Genomic DNA, 19601 nt, shown 5'->3' on the forward strand with positions numbered 1-19601 from the left:
AGTGGGTGACTTTGGGGGAGCTTTCCTGCCTGGCTTTTGAGGTGCAAGGGGGGGGGGGCTGCTACTGGCCTCTGTGAAACACCCACTCTCTGACGACTGTCAGCACGCTTTGGGGGGTCTCTGCTTAACTTCTTTCAAAGCCTTTTGGAAAAGTGATAATTGAGGAGTATTACATGAGAACCTTTGGTGGGGAAAGTCTACTCAAGTGAAAATCTGGGAAAAACAAGGCCTTTCAGAATTGAACCGGTTCTCGAACCGAGCCGGTCCATTTAAAAGTTTGTGGTCCGTGGTCCATGAAAGTCCACGGACCACAAACCAGCTGCCTCCCGGTCCGTGCCCATCTCTACTGAAATCCTTTGCTTTGGAGAACAGAGTGTAAAACCAAATTCAATTTTTTTACGTGAAGTAACTATGATGACCTCATTAGGATTATGCCTCCTTGGGGCCCCTCAACCAATCAGAATTCTTGGGACTCAGCTACTGGTCCTCCCTAACCAATCAGTGTGCTTTCCAGCTAGTGCTCTGAGATGACCTGATACTTGTGGGCAAGGCAGCTCTTTGAGCTTCGAAAGAGGGAGAAACAGATTCCACCCCTTTCCCTGAGGGCAGAAAATCCCTGCCCCCATTCCTACAAGAATAGCTCCATCTTCACATTAACTAGCAGAATATGGGATGAGGATCTTTGCAGATCTTCAGGGATTCTTGGATGTCAGTTTTAAAAATTCTGGTTAATGCTTTCTTGAAGTCATTGTAAATAAGCAAAGTATCTCAATCAGTGGTATGCAAGCAAATTCAATATCAGAGACGATGATTTCTTGCAGCCTTCAAGCTTTCCTGAAAAGTTAAATTCTGGTTTACTGTATGTCAAAGAATTTTGTGTTAAATAATCTTTTATGGGGAGAGGAGCATTCAGAGAAAAAAAGCAGCTACAGCCATCATATGGCCTCTGCTTCTCCCTCCTTAATTTATCTTTGCCTCCGTTGCTGCTGCTTCTTTCTTCTGGCATGTTAATCTTAACCTAACCAGCTCTTCAAAAGTGATCCCTTTCTAAACTGCATTACAAAACCATAGCAATTAGGTCATTTATGTCTTATCCTCTCAAATTCCATCTGGTAGTTTAATAATTAAATCTCTGTCAAAGTTTAAATTTTTTTTTGCCATCTCATCAAAGCAAGAAAAGACATAAACACATAATTAGTTGTGTTTAAAAACTGGAAATGCTTCATACAAGTTCGGGAATGGAGAAAGGAGCCATGGTCTTTCACTGTACCATTTTTGATGCTGTCATTTTTCGTGTAGCTTAATTATGCACTGGACTACAGAGGGCAGGATCAGTTATTTACTCTAATATTTTCACCTTCTTGTACTAAAGATTTTATGCTAGAAAGCAAAAAAAAAAAATCCTCTCCACAGTTAACTTAACCTTGTAGTTGCAAAAAGCTGAGGGTTCTTGACACACCATAGGCTTCAAAAGGAGTTTGCTCATGAGTGAGTACCTTGTGAGTGCAGAATACAATGACCCACGAAACAAGATCAAACATTTTGAAACAAGATGAAGCATCCTTCCAAAACAAGAAACTTGTTTCCTCCATCAGAGAAGCTCTCATGTTTGACAATAATTGTGGAGCAGGGAAGTCGTTATTGATGAAATAGCTGTTTTCTAACAATAAAATTTTGGCGTTAGAAGATAATTATTTTCAAGGTTGCAAACTCAGGTTTTTTTGTTGTGAGTGCTGCAATTTTAGAATGTTCATAAAGCATTAAAATACAATAACTGGCAGTTGCATCTGGTTTCCAAATTTGTAAAAAACAACACACTGACTTCTAATATCTGTTGGGCGAGGGAAACTCCGCTATAAACTTTTTCTCATTAAGTACAAACTCATAATGTTTTGATTATTTTGAGCACATGTAATGGGAAATTTTATTTATACTGGAGCAAGAGTCGGGTCCAGTAGTACCTTAATGACCAACTAGATTTCCAGAGTATGAGCTTTTGAGAGTCAGAACTCCCTTTGTCAGATACAAGGAAATCGAATTGGTCTTTAAAGTGCTACTGGACCCAAATCTTGCTTTTCTACTATAGACCAACACAGCTACCTACCTTAAACTATTTTTATTTATACTGTTAACAGAGTCCTTACCTAAAACCAGAAATTGCTCATTTAACTTCAAAGCCTTAACACATAACCCACAGACCTGAATATGCACAGACTATATAAAGAATATTTGCACTGAAAAGAGGTTGGTGTTATAGTTACTGCTTGAAAATACTTGCATCTTTTATATTAGAACTGGTTCCAGGTTTCTGTGGGCCCTAGGCAACTGAGCCCCCTTTTCCTTTTTGGTACAACCCCTTTTACACCCCTTCTATTTGGCCCCTCTCTTCTTTAACCACTCTCTTTTCTGTTTCAATTTACTATCTGCAGTATGTATCAAAACAAGATAGCAGTTGTGGAAAGAACAAGGTGCAAAAAAAACACCAGAAGTTTTTTCTCTAGAACAATACTTGTGCTCCTTTGGCACAATTGGCCACAAATATCAGACACCAACAATCCATAATTTTATGTCATCTTGCCCAACATAATAGTTGCAAGACCTTTTCCTGTTGGGTCTGTGACATGCAGAAATTCCCCAAAATTTGCTTTGATGTCCACTGATTTGCTATTAACAAAGAGAAGGGTGGGGTGTGGCCAAATGGTAATTCACCCTAAGTCTCAGTGAGAAAGATAGTCTATAAACAATTTAAATAAAAATAAAATAAATTAAATACATCATCCCTTGGCATGTTCATCAGCTTAGCATCCATCACCATAAAGTAATAAATTTGTCATTTCTACTGCTGTGTGAAGTTTGCAATGTGAGAAACAAGACACAATTATTCCAAAGTTGTGACAAAAGGGAGGGCTGGGCGGGATGCCGCCATGGGCCAAGCGCTGAGGGGCGGGGATCAGCTATCCGACCAGAGGCCCCCGCCGGATGTGCCTGGGTGGAGTTACCTGCCCCCTGGACACTCCCCACCCCTCCACAACATGGCAGCCACCATGCCGCTTCCCCGCTCGCCTCCCCCTGCATCGCCCTCAACTCAAGCCCCCAGGTGAGTCTGGGAGCCGTTATTTGCAGGTGAGTGCTAAATGGGGGGGAGGAGAGCAGGGAGGGGGCACGGTGGCAAGAAAAACAGACACAGTGCTGGAGGTAAAGAGGCCACAACTTTATTGAGATTACAGCTCAGGGAGCAAAGGCGTGCATAGGGCACAGATCCGAGCATCGGCTGACCCGCCTGCCAAGCCGATGAACCAGACGCCCCCTCAGACCCCTGCTGAGGGGGAGAACCATGGGGTGACAGTCAGTGGGATGCCAGGTGGGTGTACACCCCTGTGTGGATCATCCCCTGTCACCTGGGAGTGAAGCGGACTGACAGCCCCCATCTGGGCATGCACCGGCCATTCCTCACTCCCCAGACCCCTTATGGGGATCCCCAGAATAGGGAAACTGAGCCTGAGGGCCTTGTTTCCCCCCAAATGGATCGGTGCTCAATGCCCCAATCCGCCACAAGAGCCACAAAATGGCTCACCGCCAACACTCCAAGAGCTGCAAAACCAAAACAAGTGGGCCCCTCGGTGTCCTACAGCCACACGTCCAGACCCCAGCTGGAAGGGCATCACCAGGCAAGAACCATCACCATACCACGATAGCTGACCAGGGAAGAATCACCCCATGGGACTCCACCGGTCGCCCCTCAGCCTCTGCCCCCTGCATCCTGTTCAATTGGGGCAGGGCACCGTGACACTCTCCAGCCTATTGTCCAAGGAGGCTCATCCTGAGCCGGAGCCCCCTGAGGAGCCCCCCGGTGGCCCTGAAGAACTGCAGGATGCCCATGTGGCCACTGCTAGGATCCACTGTGCTGGTGCACTCCCTCCAGGACATGGCCACCTTGTCACCACAGGACCTGGCCATCGCCGTCCCCTCTGACAAGTCCGTACCAGAACCAGGTCAGAACCTGCAGCTAAAAAGAGAGAATCAGCAGGGAGCTTAGGATCCAACAATGTAGCTCAGCACCTCTGGCTGTGTGAAACACCCCCATCCACAGCAGGGAATCCCCGGACCACCCTGCCGGGGACCACCTTCCCCAGGAAATGGGAGGGGGGAGAAGGCAGACCACACCAATGGCAAGGACACGCATTCCAGGGGGGGGGCACCTGGATGGCATGGTGACCCCTGCTCTATGCCCAGAGGAAGGCGAAAAACCTCCAGGACCCCAGAGCCAATCAGGCCTGGAGGAAAATTCCTTCCTGACCCTGAATTGGCGATCGGCATTACCCCGGACACGTGAGAAAGGACCACGGAGCTAGACCCTGTATACCCCTCTAGATGTTGGGGGCAAGGCCATGTCCCCCAGGAAGATCAGCATATGCACAGCCAAGGCTATGGACATTGGGTGACTCAGGCCAACCACTAAAGCGCCATCTGAGAGGGCTGCTGGGGTGGAGGAAGCACACAGTCCCAGAGCTCCCTTGAACCCATGAGTGGTTACAAATTTCCACAGTTCGCTGGCAACAGGTCCGGCCCATAACTCCATCCAGGATGCGCCTGAAGATCCAGTCCCCTAGGGTTCCGCAGCGCAGATTCCACATCCTGCAGCATACTAGGCTGAAGAAAACTTGTTAGTTGACCACGCAAGGTGAACTTGTGACCACGCAAGGTGAACTTATGCACACCATTTGGTAAAGGTAGTCCCCTGTGCACACCGAGTCATCACTGACCCATGGGGGATGTCGCATCACGACATTCTCTTGGCAGACTTTTTGTTATGGGGTGGTTTGCCATTGCCTTCCCTTGTCATCTACACTTTACCCCCAAGAAACTGGGCACTCATTTTACCGACCTCGAAAGGATGGAAGGCTAAGTTAACCCGGTTACCTGAACCCAGCTTCCACCAGGATCGAACTCAGGTTGTGAGCAGGTCGGGCTGCAGTACTGCAACTTACCATTGAACCATGTCAAATCGTTCCAGATCCACCCCCCCAAGAGCATTTCGCTGCAGCGATATCCCATTTCTAAAACAGTTTAATACATTCTGCAGCTGAATCTATACCTATCCATCTCTATAATTATCTATCTATCTACCTATACAAATGTATTAGACTGATCCTCAAGGGAAACTCGGAGGTGAGGGGAGAGAAAGCTGGGGATTATTTACTTATGCTCAGAGCAAGATGAGGGGAGCGCCTAATGTTGAATCTCCAAAAAGGGTGTGGGACGTGCTATCTCATTATTTTATACAGAGGCCAGGAATGCTGCCTCTGATTGCGAGGACGAATCTCCCTTCCAGCAATGGTCATGAGGATTTCAAACCCTACCACAGCAGCAAATGCTGTGCCATTCCTGCACAGGGGCTTACCATAGCGTTCCCCTCCAGTTTGGGGAACTTGCAATGTGCCACCTCCACGCACCCAGGAATCCAGCAATGCATGCCGAGGGTAACTGAGTTAATCAACATACATTAACTACACAGCACTAGACGTGTTCTACTTATTCCGGGTATTATACTGTGAAGTAGAAAAGTGAGGGACTCTGTCACTGTGAAACCTGCAAAGAAGTGATGGGCATGTGTGCTGGAGAAACTATAACCATTCCTCTGTGCGGGAACGTGGCAGTGGGTGCAACAGAAAGAGATAGGCCCACCTTGCCAATGCCACCAGGCATGGGATCATGCCTAGCCCAAGACACTAAAATGGTTGCTCTGCAATAAGTCCCATACCCAACAGTACAAGATAATCATTGCGAACACAGCCGCCCGCATTCTTCCTGGCTGATAGTTAGCGTAGCCAGGGAAGTAAACGGTAGCTCAGATACATGTACTGAACCTCTTAGGCAGCTATCAGGCTTGGAATCTCTTTTCTAGCCCGTTGCCAAATCTGGTAAGAAACCATGCCCGACATTTAAGTGAACGCGCCAGAGATGCTAATCTGAAGCTGCAAATTTAAAACTGAAGCCCAGCAGCACCATGGACCACAACAAAATCATTCCGGTATAAGTCTGAGTTCTGTTCTGTTCTGTTTTGTTTAACTCAGAACTCCCTTCACTGAGCTGCCCTCTCCAATTCACATGCTGGAAGTTAAAGGTTTTAAGTGCCACTGGTCATCCATTTCATTTTTTCTGTACACTATGCCTGCATTTTATCTCTGCAGTTTAAAAACAGTTTAAAAACTAACAAAACATCCTTGACACGCAATATGCTTCAACAAAATATATTATACATATTTAAAACTCCTGGTCAGCATGATTGCAGATTGATTATTTTAACAAATGCTGGTCTGCCTGCCTTCCCAGTTGGTGAGCCTGAGAATTAAACGCCCTCCGGATGTTGGTTACAGGTTTAACTCACATCATAGCGAACCTGAAGAAGTGAGCGGTGGCTCACAAGAGCTCATGCCCTGCCACAAATTTTGTTAGTCTCATAGGTGCTACTGGACTCTTGCTCCTCCTACTGCTACAGAGACTACCACAGCCACCCATCCTGACAAAGCAGTCTGAGTGCATCTATCCCCGCCCCTCTCCTGTGGGAACCACAGTTTACCTGCCTCATTAGTCTGGGATGCAAAGCTCTTTTCCAGCCTGTGCATGAGTGCCAGATCTCTCTAATGTGACTAGTGTCATAAATACTGCAACAATGTATCTGAAATATATGGCATACTGAGCTCTATGAAAGTTGAGGCTGAGAGAGGTACAGTGCCCTACAGCCAAGAAGCAGTGATCTTCCTAGGAAACTGGCCCTGCCCTCTGGAGATCAGTTGTAATACCAGATCTACAGCTACTACCTGGGAACTGGCTGACCCATAAGTAGAATAAAGCCCCACTGCAATAAAGCCAGTGGCTGCTTCTCGGCAATGAATGGCACCTAAACGTTTGAATCGCCTTTCCCTTTTGTTACTGCCCCCTACCAACAAGGGGCTGGGAAGAATAGGACAGAGGAAGAGAGGCAGGCCTGGGCAGCCCCAACAGGCACAGTATTTACCTAAACCCAAGATCCCAGAGAAGTATGCCACTCCTCCCACTTGACTGCACCCAAGTCCCTCATTCTCCCCCACTCACCCCCTTCAGGTTGCCCCTGAAACAATAGCAAGTAGGAAGGTCCACCCAGCAGTAGGAAGGTCCACCCAGGGAGAAGCAACACACACACACATCCTTTATTAAATATTTCCATTATGAATAGCCCATCTTTCTTGGGGGGGGGGGAGTGATTTCATCTGCCTGGCTTCTGCTCCCCTCGCTGGGAGATCTCCCAACTGCTATGGTGCCTGGGTGGGCGAGGGGGAGGCAGCACCAAATCCCTTTTAACTAAGTCGGCTCCTCTCTTCTTAATTCCTCCTTGTTGAACAGCCTGCTGTGGCACAGCCGCCAATCTCCCGAGGGGGAAGGGGGCTGGCACTACTCACTCGCTGCCCAGCCTGCCTTCCCCCACTGACGCTAGCCCTGGTGGATGAAGGCGAAGCCAGAGAGGCCACAGTTCCGGGTCTCAAGCCCAGAGGCTGAGAAGCCCGTGCGGGCGCACACACTTCCACCCCCACTCCTTCCTTCCCGGCCTGTGCTCCATGGGAGCACATAACCCCCATGCAGTCCCTGCTCTCCCGCTATCCTTGGGTCCCGGGGAGGGGAGACACCTGGCCCACATGCTCCCGAACAGCCTTGCCGCCTCCTCACATGGCCCTCACGCTGCTGCCTTCGCTGTCACAACCTCAGGCAGTCTCACGCAATTGTAGCCTCCCGTGGCCTGGTCTCCGCTGCATGGATACAGCCCATGCTGCCGCTGCCGCCACCAGCGGCAAGGTCTCTCACAGCTTGGTTGTTGCTGCTGCCAGCGAGGCCTCGTGCAGCTCGCTTGCTCCCTCGTTGCTGCTGCCTCGTGCCACTCACTCGCCGCTGTCATCACTGCTGGCGAGGCCTCGTGTGGCTCACTTGACCACCGCCAACACTAGCAAGGCCCCACGCGGATGCAGCCTATGCTGCCGCTGCCGCTGCCGCCACCAGCAGCGAGGTCTCTCACAGCTTGGTTGTTGCTGCTGCCAGCGAGGCCTCGTGCAGCTCGCTTGCTCCCTCGTTGCTGCTGCCTCGTGCCACTCGCTCACCGCTGCCATCACTGCCGGCGAGGCCTCGTGTGGCTCACTTGACCACCGCCAACACTAGCAAGGCCCCGCGCGGCTCGCTCGCTCACCACCATTGAGGCCAAAGCCTAGCACAGCCTGCCAGACTGCAACTTCTGCTTGGCCCCTGCGAGCAGGGCCCAGGCACGTCCTGCCTCTATGCCACCATGGGCCAAGTGCTGATGGGCAGGGATCAGCTATCTGACCAGGGGCCCATGCCGGATGTGCCTGGGTGGAGTTACCTGATCCCTGGACACTCCCCGCCCCTCCACAACATGGCGGCCACCATGCCACTTCCCCGCTCGCCTCCCCCCACATCGCCCGCAACTCAGGACCCCAGGTGAATCTGGGAGCCGTTATTTCTACTGCTGTGTGAAGTTTGCAATGTGAGAAACAAAAAACAATTATTTCATAGCAGGGATTGTTACTTAAATAGGCGGTCTCCTAATTTGTTGGGGGAAATAGCTTAAAGAAGGCAAGCAAGAGGGGGTAACTGGGATTCGCCACCTATGTTTAAGGGGATTATTCCTTAGAGAACTCTCGAAATAAAAGAGGCAGATGTTCAACTGAAAAGGTTTTTTATTGAAAGAGAAATAAACAGGTAAATGTACAGAAAATCACACACAGCACACATAGAAGGCTAGCTAAGAAAATCAGGGAGGAACAGGGGAGAAAGCAATTTCAGGTTGGTGATAGATAGCAGTCTCGAAGAAGAGGTCCATGAAAGTCAGCAGCAAAATGACAAAGCGTTTCACAAAGAAGAGGCCCAAAGAATTGGGGGGCATGTGGATGAATCCAGAACACACACACGCTGGTGGCTAGGGGGGGTCCAATTATAGGGCAAAATGCTCCCCGGGGCAAGCTGACATCTTTGTCCCAAAGACAATAAACTTAACGTATTGTCTGGAGGTTGGACATTAAGTTAGGAGAGGTTTGATGGGTCCTATCTGAGGTGGACTATTTAGGGTGTTTGATGTCCTTGTAAGTACTGGATGGGAAAAGCTACCAGGTTTGCTGAGTAGCTTGATTAGGGGGAAATGAGATCAGGCATTGATGAGATAAGTCAGGAATTTCTTGGGAGACGTCATTGTCTTAAGTTATGCATATCTCTCTGGGGTGTGGAGGGGCATCAGTCTGTCAGCTGCTCTCACATTCTGGTAATTTTCCAGGCTCCCACCTGGCTGGCATCCGCTCTGGGCCAGGCAGTGCCTTGGGCTTATGAAATATGGGGAAGGGTATTTATAATATTCCATCTATAAATTGCCTTCATAGCAGTGAGGAGAAGTTCAACTGCTAATAGGATGGGCCTCAGCATCTGCCCCGCCCCACCAATGTTAACACTGGCACTGTTTTTCACCCTTGCTATATCTTGGCTCTGTCTTTCAGCACTGCTCAGTATGAATCTGGAGCTCCAACCATGCATGAACTGGTACGTTACCACCTATGGCCTCAGAGTTACTTCCCTGTGGCTTCTTACCATTCTGTTTCAGTAATAACTTCAAAAACTCCACAGATGAAGCCAATTACACAGTTTCTCTACGACTGACTCTCACATTCTATATCAAGCTGCGTAATAACTGGGGGTGAGGAATGGTGTCAGTGATCCTAGCCACAAAGCTGTTACTAGAGTGGCAAGGGAGAAGGTGCAGAAAAGTAGTCCCCACCCTTTCAATAAGGGACGTGAGAATCTACGAAATGATGCAACTGCAGATCACATTGTGTCCTATGTTCCCTTTGATGTTCCACCCCTAGAAGTTCATGTGCTACTGAAGCACAAATACAAGGCGTACAAAGGACATGCCTGCTGTCAGAAATTTGGTTTAAGCACTAACAACTGCAAAATTGCTTTATCTACATACTCCTTCAGCTAAACCTTGGGGTTCATTTATTTGACATTTATTTTGGTTTATGACTTTAATGTGCACTTTACACATTTTCAAGGTTACACATAATTGTGAGAAGAACTGCAACCTTAAATATGTGGTGCGTGAGGCACAAACTACTGAAAGAAAAGAAGACAATACTTTATTGAGTTTATTTGAGTGCCAAACATGCTGGCAATATTGTTTTCCATTTGCTGATGATTATTCCAAAGTGAAACAAATCCAGAAGTTCCTGGAAGATGGTCCTTTAAACTACATAAAAACTTCCATATTGCTTAGGCTATGCTGAAGAGATCATTGCTTCACCAGCAGAGCAAAATAGATCACTACAGAATCTAATTTGTGAAAGTATAGAGCAATTAAATGCTAAAATAGACAAGCTACAGGAAGCTCTCTCAACTGGAGAGAGTAAATTAGAAACTATGTCAGTTAAAATAATTTAGACAGCCAGATGGAATATTTGAAGGGCCAAATGCAAGCAGCAATATCTGTGCCGAAAAGGTGCTTAAAAGCAAAATCATGGCTCAAGATATCCATAACAGTAAGAATGATGATGCATATGAATGAAGAAGTTAATGTTTAAATATGTGACACATATCAAGAATTTTCAAGTTCCGAATTATAAGAAAGTATCAAAAATTCAACAATTTTGGCCTCTAACAAGGAGGCTGAGATGGAAGCAAAAAGACAAAACATCATGAATGCTTCTCCTCCGCTCATTTTTTTTAAAAAACTAGTTCAAAGGAAAGTCTTCTTTTATACTGGTAGCAATGCAAATAGATAACAACAACATTTGATTTATATACCGCCCTTCAGGACAACTTAACATCCACTCAGAGCAGTTTACAAAGTGTATTATTATCCTCACAACAATCACCCTGTGAGGTGGGTGGGACTGAGAGAGCTCTAGAAAAGCTCTGGAAGAGCTGTGACTGACCCAAGGTCACCCAGCTGGCTTCAAGCAGAGGAGTGGGGAATCAAACCCAGTTCTCCAGATTAGAGTCCTGCCGCTCTTAACCACTACACCAATCTGGCTCTGGTAGCCATCTGCCAATAAACATTTTAAAAAGTAGTCCATGCATTTGGTCAACACTACTTCTCCATACCATACTTTCCTGGGGAAAGTGTACTACCATGGTCCAAAGCAACAGTGTCTGGCAAACCATGAGTTGCTAACATTTGACAGATTGTTGTTTTGATGGCAGCTGATGCTAAATCTAGGCCACTTCAAGCCATTTTGAGTGAGGATCCACAACACTTTAAAAGTTTATACACCAGAAAGGCCCAGAAAAGTCAAAGTTAATGCATGATCAGAATTTTTTGGCTATTTCACAGGGAAATACTGGCATTTTTGCAGTTATGGACAACAGTAGGTGACTTGTCAAGTCACTCTCTTACAACCTTCTATGATAGTACATCATTTCCCATCACACACATCTTATTTTTAAGTCCTTTATCTATCATCTTGTAATGGAAAGCTTCTTTTGGCAATGAACAAAAAATAAATCCAGTAAGATCAATTTTAAAATGAAGAAAACCAGCAAAAATTAAAATAAATTTTCTATCTAGTGTTTCCATAAATGCAATAGATGTGCTCCATACAATATTATGGTCTGGCATCCCACTCTTAGAATTACTCCATGATATCCTCATAGGTTGGGAGGGAAGGCGGCATGGTATAGTCCGTTCTCTTCAGATCTCGGAAGCTAAGCAGGGTCAGTACTTAGATGGGAGACCACCAAGGAAGAATCTGCAAAGGAAGGCAATAGCTTCTCACTTTTCTTGGAAGACCCTTGCTGGGGTTGCCATAAATCAGTTGTGACTTGATGTCACTTTACACACTCAAACATGGCCATCAGATCTCAGAAACTGGTACTTAGATGGGAGACCACCAAGGAATCAAGGGTTATTATGCAAAGGTAAGCAATGGTAAACTACTTTGGTTTTTCTCTTGCCTTGAAAACCCTCTGGGGTCAACATAAATCACCTGTGACTTGATACACAAGCATTCCCATAAGAGACAACCTTCTCCTGCTGATGTAACAGTTGAGAAAACAGAGGATAGGGTCTTTTACAATTGCCCTTGCTTTCCGTTCAGTCTGAAGATGGGTCCTTGGCATGACTTCATGTCAAACTTCCACTGAGTGCCTTAATCCACAAAGCACTGAAGGGTTTCTGTTATGCATTCATGTGTCATGGACAGAGGTTGAATGCAGCCTTCATCTTTCAACAATGTATAAGAAATGTTGAGTCACTGTAGAAAGGCTTGAATATCTTTTCTGTATTCTGTTATAGCAGTATCACATATCACCTTAGAGATCGTCCTTAGTTGGGTATATGTCAGGTTTGGTAGCCTAGATCTCATATCCAATTGTGTGTTCTAGGAAAGTAAGATTAGAAGCTCCAAGCAAACATTTCCGCCTCTGGGCTTGAAGGGAAGAGAGAAGAAGTCTCAGATTTTTTTCAGACACAACAAAAAACTAGTTTGCAACAAAATCTGTAGTCTTCCTTGAGCCATGCACAAGAGGATGAGGAAGGGAAAGGGGACTATGAGAATTCAAGGATCCCCTAGAATCATTCTTGTAAGACCAAACCATGTAGAAGTAGTCTTGCACTGCCAGAAGAGCCTCTTGTACCAGACAAAAGTGCCACAATTAGTGGTAAGTAGAGATGGGCACAAAACGAACTATGGAACAAAATTCCATACGGAACGGCTGGTTCGTAGTCAAAGAACCACGTGTTCCGTGGGACCGCGTTTTTCCAAACCAAACAAACTTTTCTTACCGTTCCATTGCCGGTTCAGACACTTTTGGCGCCAAAAACTCCTTCGCATAGGCAACAGTGGCAGTCTTTAGTTTGCCCCCAATCTGAGGCCTCCAGGCTTGATTGACAGCTGTCCCTGCCAACTAGAGAGCTCCCACTCTGGCCTATCCAGCCAGGAAAAGGGGGGGAGGGTTAGAATCTCCAAGGCAACTGAGGAGATGGGCCTTCAGCAGCCACGGTAACACCAATCTCTTCCTTCCAAACCCACATTAGGCAGGTTTTTCTGCCAACCAGAGTGCTCCTGTGTTGTTCAATCTCTTGGCTTTCTCCATAAATTGGGGAAGCTGTGTGATTCCTGGTTTCAGTTTCTCTAGAGTGGGAGAGGGTGGAGAGCTTGGTGGCTGGCTGTGGTGTTGGGATTGGGATTGGAACTTGGATCTTTGGCCTGCACTTCTGGCTGCTGGAAAAGGGGCTGAAAAGCCTCTTTTCTTTTCTCTTGCTTTCTCGTTTTTCTTACTGACTGGGGACTGGGGAGATGTTTGGGGAAAGGATGCTTTTTTCTCTAAGTATGAAGGGGGCCATCCTGGGCCCCCCCGAACCTCAAACCGGTTCGGAAATTGGGTGAGTTTGTTAAGTTCGTGTTCCGTGTTCTGTGGAAATTAACGAACCATGAACCGAGTGGTTCAGGGTTTTTTCGTTCCATGCCCATCTCTAGTGGTAAGGTTCTGCGGAATGCAACCCATAGTTTGGGGATTATATCTGAACAATGTCTTTGTGGGAATCACTCTTCAGAAGGACTTGTGCATGAAACAACTACAGGAATTCTTGCCAGCACTACTTCCAGAAACCAGGGAAGAAGTTCCTGGGGATAGAGAAGTTCCAAATTGAAGATACTTGAAACAGGAATCTTCTTGATATGTCTGGACACCAGAACTGGACACCAGGACTCTCGTTCAGTATTAATTGCTGGTACAGATGAGCTAGATTAAGTGTGGCAAAAAACAAACAAACCCCAACCACTTTGCTCATACAAGACCACATAATAACTGGTTAATGGCAGGTTCTGCTTAAGTGCTTTGTTCACAGTGTACCTGTAATCCCCACAGACAGTGGTATTAGGTTTAAGGACTGGAACAACAGGTGTGGCCCAGATTGTGTGTGTAATTGGCTTAAGATCTCCTTGAGCAATACACCAATTCTGCATCACTCTTTGGGTACAGAGTGGAGCGTGGTACACTGTGGACAAATCAGTGCTATTGCAGTATTAATACGTAAGATCATAATTCCACACAGAACAAATAGGGAAGCTTTTCCAAACTCCCTGTGTAGATAGCATACATAACATCATTCCCAATGGTGAGAATTAGCTCTTTCACAGACGCCTTTTGCAACACTGTTTAATGACAACCTCTGTTCAAGAAATGCATTTACCCATCTAGATTGCAGTTTCCAGTAGTTTCAGCTGTCTGTCCATTGTACTCATGAATTTAACATTGTGGTTACAGTAATTGATGGAAATAGTATCTGAATAGCCGGAAAAATGTGTTTTCATCCATGATGGATTATACAGGACACAAATTAATAATATTTTACAATTATGACTACTGATTACTATATGCTATAGAATTATTGTAAATTTTCCCCAGGCCAGTTTGGCTAGGATCCTGATGGTGTTTTGCCATCTTCTGGGCACAGAGCAGGGGTCTCTGGGTGTGTGTAGGGAGGAGTGTGGTGATTATGAATTTCCTGAATTGTGCAGGGGGTTGGACTAGATGACCCTGGAGGTACCTTTCAACCTATGATTCTATAAACCACAGACTTTTTAAAAAACCTTCATTTTTGGACCTTACACTCAAGGGAAGTCTCTAACTTATGAGTGGTTTGGAAATGAATATATTTGACATAATCTCTTATCTTCGCAGACGTAGCTTTTGACTGGAACTCTTTTTTTACATAGTCTTCTTTCTAGCATGCTTAGCATTCCTAAACCTGTATTCACCTCATTTAAGTTGCCCATCACATTTGGAGGACAATATGTGAATAACTTATGCATCATCACTGTGACCAACTACATTTTCTGATAATAATCTGATTTCTGATCATTTTGGAGACTAAGGATATTCACTGTTATGTATGACAAGCTCTCTCACACATTATGGTACGTGACTTCAGTTGCCAGATCTTTTCTTACGCAGTAGCAATGATTTAATTTTGCTCAGAGGAGAGATGGCATTGGATTGCTCCATCCCAAACTCAGCAGAAGAGATGCTCATGAAGCAGGTTGCCCAGAAGACCAAATTTACAAAATTCAGCAAAGGATGATGAATCTTAGCTATATTCAGTAGTTAGTCACATTCCCTAACTTAGGCTTGGGCAAAAATGCAGCTTCAGCAAGGCAACCGGTACTGTGTTGGTCTTAGTTTGAAGCATGTGTCATAAAATATTGAATAGACATACAATGTGCTAGCACCAAAGACCATCAGGAGGATGCCCACGTCTATTCTAGTCTCTCTCTCCTTTGCTAGTTACCAAGCAATACCATGTCATTCAACATGAATTTCCCCAAGTGCTGGCACACTCCTATCACATTCCTCTTTACAACCAACTGCAACCACTTTAATTAAAGCAGCACAACAGCAGAAAAAACTTCCAATCAAAAACACAATGTCTGGACTCCAAAAGTTGACAATTCCATGGGTACCTCATCAGCAGCACACAAAGAAAGAAAGAAAGAAAGAAAGAAAGAAAGAAAGAAAGAAAGAAAGAAAGAAAGAAAGAAAGAAAGAAAGAAAGAAAGAAAGAAAGAAAGAAAGAAAGAAAGAAAGAAAGAAAGAAAGAAAGAAAGAAAGAAAGAAAGAAAGAAACATGTTTCCTATGTTATTTTCCTTCCTAGGTTCTCTCTGTGGGTGGGGGCAAGGTGTTGTCAGAGAGGCACACTGGTGCTGGTGTGCTGTGGCGGGCTGCTTCCAGATCTGACATGCTGTTTGGTGATTGGTGGATGTGGACAGTGTCTCTGTGAACTCTAACACAGTTACTATGATGTTAGTTCCTTGAAGTTGCGTCTTTCTCAAAATATCTGATCTCTGCTGGCTTAGCATGGAACTGCTTGTATGAAGTATAATCTGTAGTTAAGCTATGTAAACTCTCTTTGTATATTCATCCTGTTTTAATAATTAAAAACAGAAGTAAATAAAGTATCTAAGTGATTATAATCTGCTTTGTCTACTGTGGGTGAAAGCGTTGGAATGTTCTCCTATACATCCTTCAGCATTTTCAATGGAGATTCCCAGATGAATGTTGCAAACACTTTCATAACACATTGCCTTCATATGAAATATGGATTTATCTCTCAGAACTTTATGGTTTGAAAGAGTGATGATATCTTTGCATCTTGCCCTGCCCAGCATCCCATTCTGTAACTGGTGTCACTACATTACTACATTTTAGCAATGACCTGTATACATTTGAATTTGCAATCTATCAAAGAGAGTTTCTAATAAACAAGCCAAAGAAGATATCTGAATACAAAATTCCACTGGATTGTGAATGAGAATGAGATATAGACAACTATATCCACAGGTTCCAGAGCTCTTGTCAAGAAGTTACACAATATTACTAGAGTACAAAGAAGTTAAAGCCATTCCCCTAATATCCTAGTGTAATGGACAGAACTGGTTCTGCCTCTCCTCAGAAACAGCCAGTGAAAGTGGGCAGAATGTTGGGCCACTGACAGTTGAAGTCTGTTGAAATGCCTGTTAGAGGGGAGATGCTGAGGAGAGACAGCAGAGAGGTAGCTAGCTGTTAATCTGTTCTGATACTTGGTGAACTTCCATGTGTAACAACAATTTATTTATGAGTTTGAAAATCATTCACTCCAATATCCTCTGTTGTAAATAAAAGTTATTCTTTGTTCTGTTTTAACCCTGACTGGCCTGAAGCTGTTGGCTGAAGGAAATAAAACACACAAAAACTCACCCAATAAGCCAATGTATTTAATCTAAATGGTGGCCGCAAATAATAGGTAAAGTAAACTCTGAGTTCTCTTTCCCCAAGAGCCCTGGGCTGTAGCTGGGTGAAGTACATAGAGGGAATGGGCTGCTTGACCTCTGGAAAGAGGAGATGCAGTGTGGATTTGAGTCAGGACTCTGCCTGGAAAACAGAGGTTAGACAGAAGGCATGCTGTGACAGCCCTTAATTACCTGTGAAACTCCCAAACCTGTGAAGGGAGGTTTATAATGGGTGGTGGTGTGTAAAGGGGGGGTTACATAAAGTGATGGTAGTGGTAGTATACAAACCCCAAAAGCAAAGGTGTTCTTGATGTAAAAGCTTGGGTAACACAGAGAATTCCTGTAACTGTATGAGCGTGGGGAGAAATTCAGTGTGACCAAAAAGCCCTTCTGAGGTAAAAGTTAAAGGAAATTGTAAGATGCTGTAGAGAGAGTCACAGCAGTAAATTAAGAAAAAAAGAGTGATTTAATGAAAAGGAGTTGCTCTCCTGAGATAAAAGTTTGTGGTGAAAAATAAGGAGGAGCTGCAGTAAGGACTCCAGAGCATTTAAAAGAAACAGAATCAATATGGCAAAAAGATTTGACACTCCTGAGGTAAAATTCAACAAGGGTAAAAGGGTAGGGAGTTGTCACTGAATTTATGGTGCAAAGTCAAAGGTGCAAGATTTAAAAGGTTTAAAAACAAGCATACAGGGTGGATAAAAGATAAGCAAAAATATTACAATGTGGAATTAAAATATAAGCTAAAATGTTACACAGCTGGATGCCATTAATATAATAGAATTAGAACAGTTTGTCGGTACTAACTGGCTTATTCTTGAGAGGGTATTTATGTAAGATGCTATGTGTTCTGGTTTTTATTTAATTTAGCTATTTGTCCCTCCCCCTTCTTTTGTTGTATATACCTGTGGAATTGTTACTGGTGTGTTCTGTTTTATGTAATTTTTAAATTTTAATAAAGGGGGGGGGGAGAACTGGAACAGTTTTACAAACTTACCTTCTGAATTCTGCTGGCTAGTATGGGATAAAAAACCAAGAACAGTAGCCAAAGCTGCTGTTATCATGGATGAGTTGGTGTTGATGAGAACAGAAAAAGAAACGAAAAATTTCTCAAAAAATATTTTAAATGGGGGAAAACATTTAAGTAACCTGACAAAAACTACAGTGGTGCTGGTGACAAAACAGTGAGAGAGACACCTCTGGGCAGAAAAGAAGCATAATGGGAAAGATGTTATGAGTGTGGTGGAAGAAGGCATTAGAGGTATTGGTGCCCCCAAAGGAATAAAAAACAGTCCCTCTAAAACCAAAGGAAGAGAATGTTTTAACTCAACTTCAGCCTGTGCATACCAACCGCCACAGAGGGCTTAGAATGTCCACAGGCTTCAGTGGAGCGCCAGGCATTAGAGAGACCAACTGCCATTTTAAGTACAGGGCATGCCAGAGCGGGAGTGATTGTAATGCCTGAGAGAGGCATGGATCCTCCTGATTACAGTGCATCTGTGGTGGTGAATGGATCCCAAGTCTTAGCAGCAGGGGATTCAGGATCTGAAGTGAACATCAGTAAACCCCACTTGGTGAAATCAGAGAACCTGGTAGAAGGAAAAAGCATAATCATTAAAGGTATGGGAGGTCCTGGGTTCCCAATGCCTGTGGCTAAAGTCAAGGAAGGGGGGATGTGAACATTGATCCACAAATAACAATGCAACAGGATGCATCTCCACAAGAACAAGGGGCAGGCACCTAGAAAAGTTCAGAAAATAAACTTCTGAGGAGAGAGTTGAAACAGGATTGTTTGGAGGAGATCTGTGTGACTCCAAGAAAAAACAAGGATCCAAGCAGGATAACACATTAGAATCCTTAAAGAACATAACTACCATAAATCCTTTCAACGTATCACCTAAACAACTGGAGAGTTTTATATGCAAAATGTACAGAGTCCCTTAAGAAAAAGAAACAAGGTACATTTAAACTACATAACCAACTAGAGGTGCAGAGAAGCTATAGGATAGAATTGCTAAAGGTGGCACATACATGTCCATTCACTGGTCAACTGGGTGTGGCGCAGAATGAATACCAAGTGAACCTGAAATTGTTATTGGCCAAACACTACCCAGACTAACAGCAAAAGAGTACGTTGCAGCATCTCACAGTAAATCCGAAGTGAGTTGCCCTTCAGTTCTTAGCATCAGAACCTCGGGGCAGCAACAACTGAAACTCAATAAAAAGAAAGTACCTCAGAATGGTCTAGTGGCTGACTATCGTTTGTGACTGGAGAAGGAGAAAAGGATAAAGGGAATCCTGAACGAGAGCATTCCAAACCAACAAATGTATCTTTGCATGTGAGAAATAAGGAAGTGCATACTGAAGCTGTTGCAGCACTATTAACCAGGTGACAACAGGGACTGCAAGACTCTAGACAGCAGTGGAGTGTTCACTGGTTGACTTAAATGAAAGGCTAGAAAGATGTTGCCGAAGCCCAAATTAGGTCCCGGAACTGCACCCAGGGAGAAGAACCAAGTATCAAGTTGCCAAAGAGTCAGCAAGGATTACTTAATGTGAACTTTGTAAAGTATACCGGCATGGACCAAGAAAGGTCATAGGTCATGCTTATTCCTCTGTTAAAGTCATATTTTAACAGGAAATGGCTGATCATATGGGCATGTATGGAAAGGGGGGTGGAAAAACAGGTATTATCCCATGGGATAACCCAAACTCACCTGAGGGGGGAGTTATGGGGATGAAACTATTGAACTTTCCAAAGATTGTGGAGATGGAGCGTTATGCTCCAGTTCTTAGCTTTGACC

The 19601-nt window shown here is 44.8% G+C and overlaps 1 protein-coding gene across 2 annotated transcripts in view; it reads right to left on the reverse strand.

The window, feature by feature from the left end:
* The window catches only part of EHBP1 (EH domain binding protein 1), a 411820-nt gene that overhangs the window by 243490 nt on the left and 148729 nt on the right, over positions 1-19601 (reverse strand). The gene's annotated exons all lie outside the window — the stretch shown is intronic.

Source organism: Eublepharis macularius, chromosome 1 (assembly GCF_028583425.1).
Source record: "Eublepharis macularius isolate TG4126 chromosome 1, MPM_Emac_v1.0, whole genome shotgun sequence".
Lineage (NCBI taxonomy): Eukaryota > Metazoa > Chordata > Lepidosauria > Squamata > Eublepharidae > Eublepharis > Eublepharis macularius.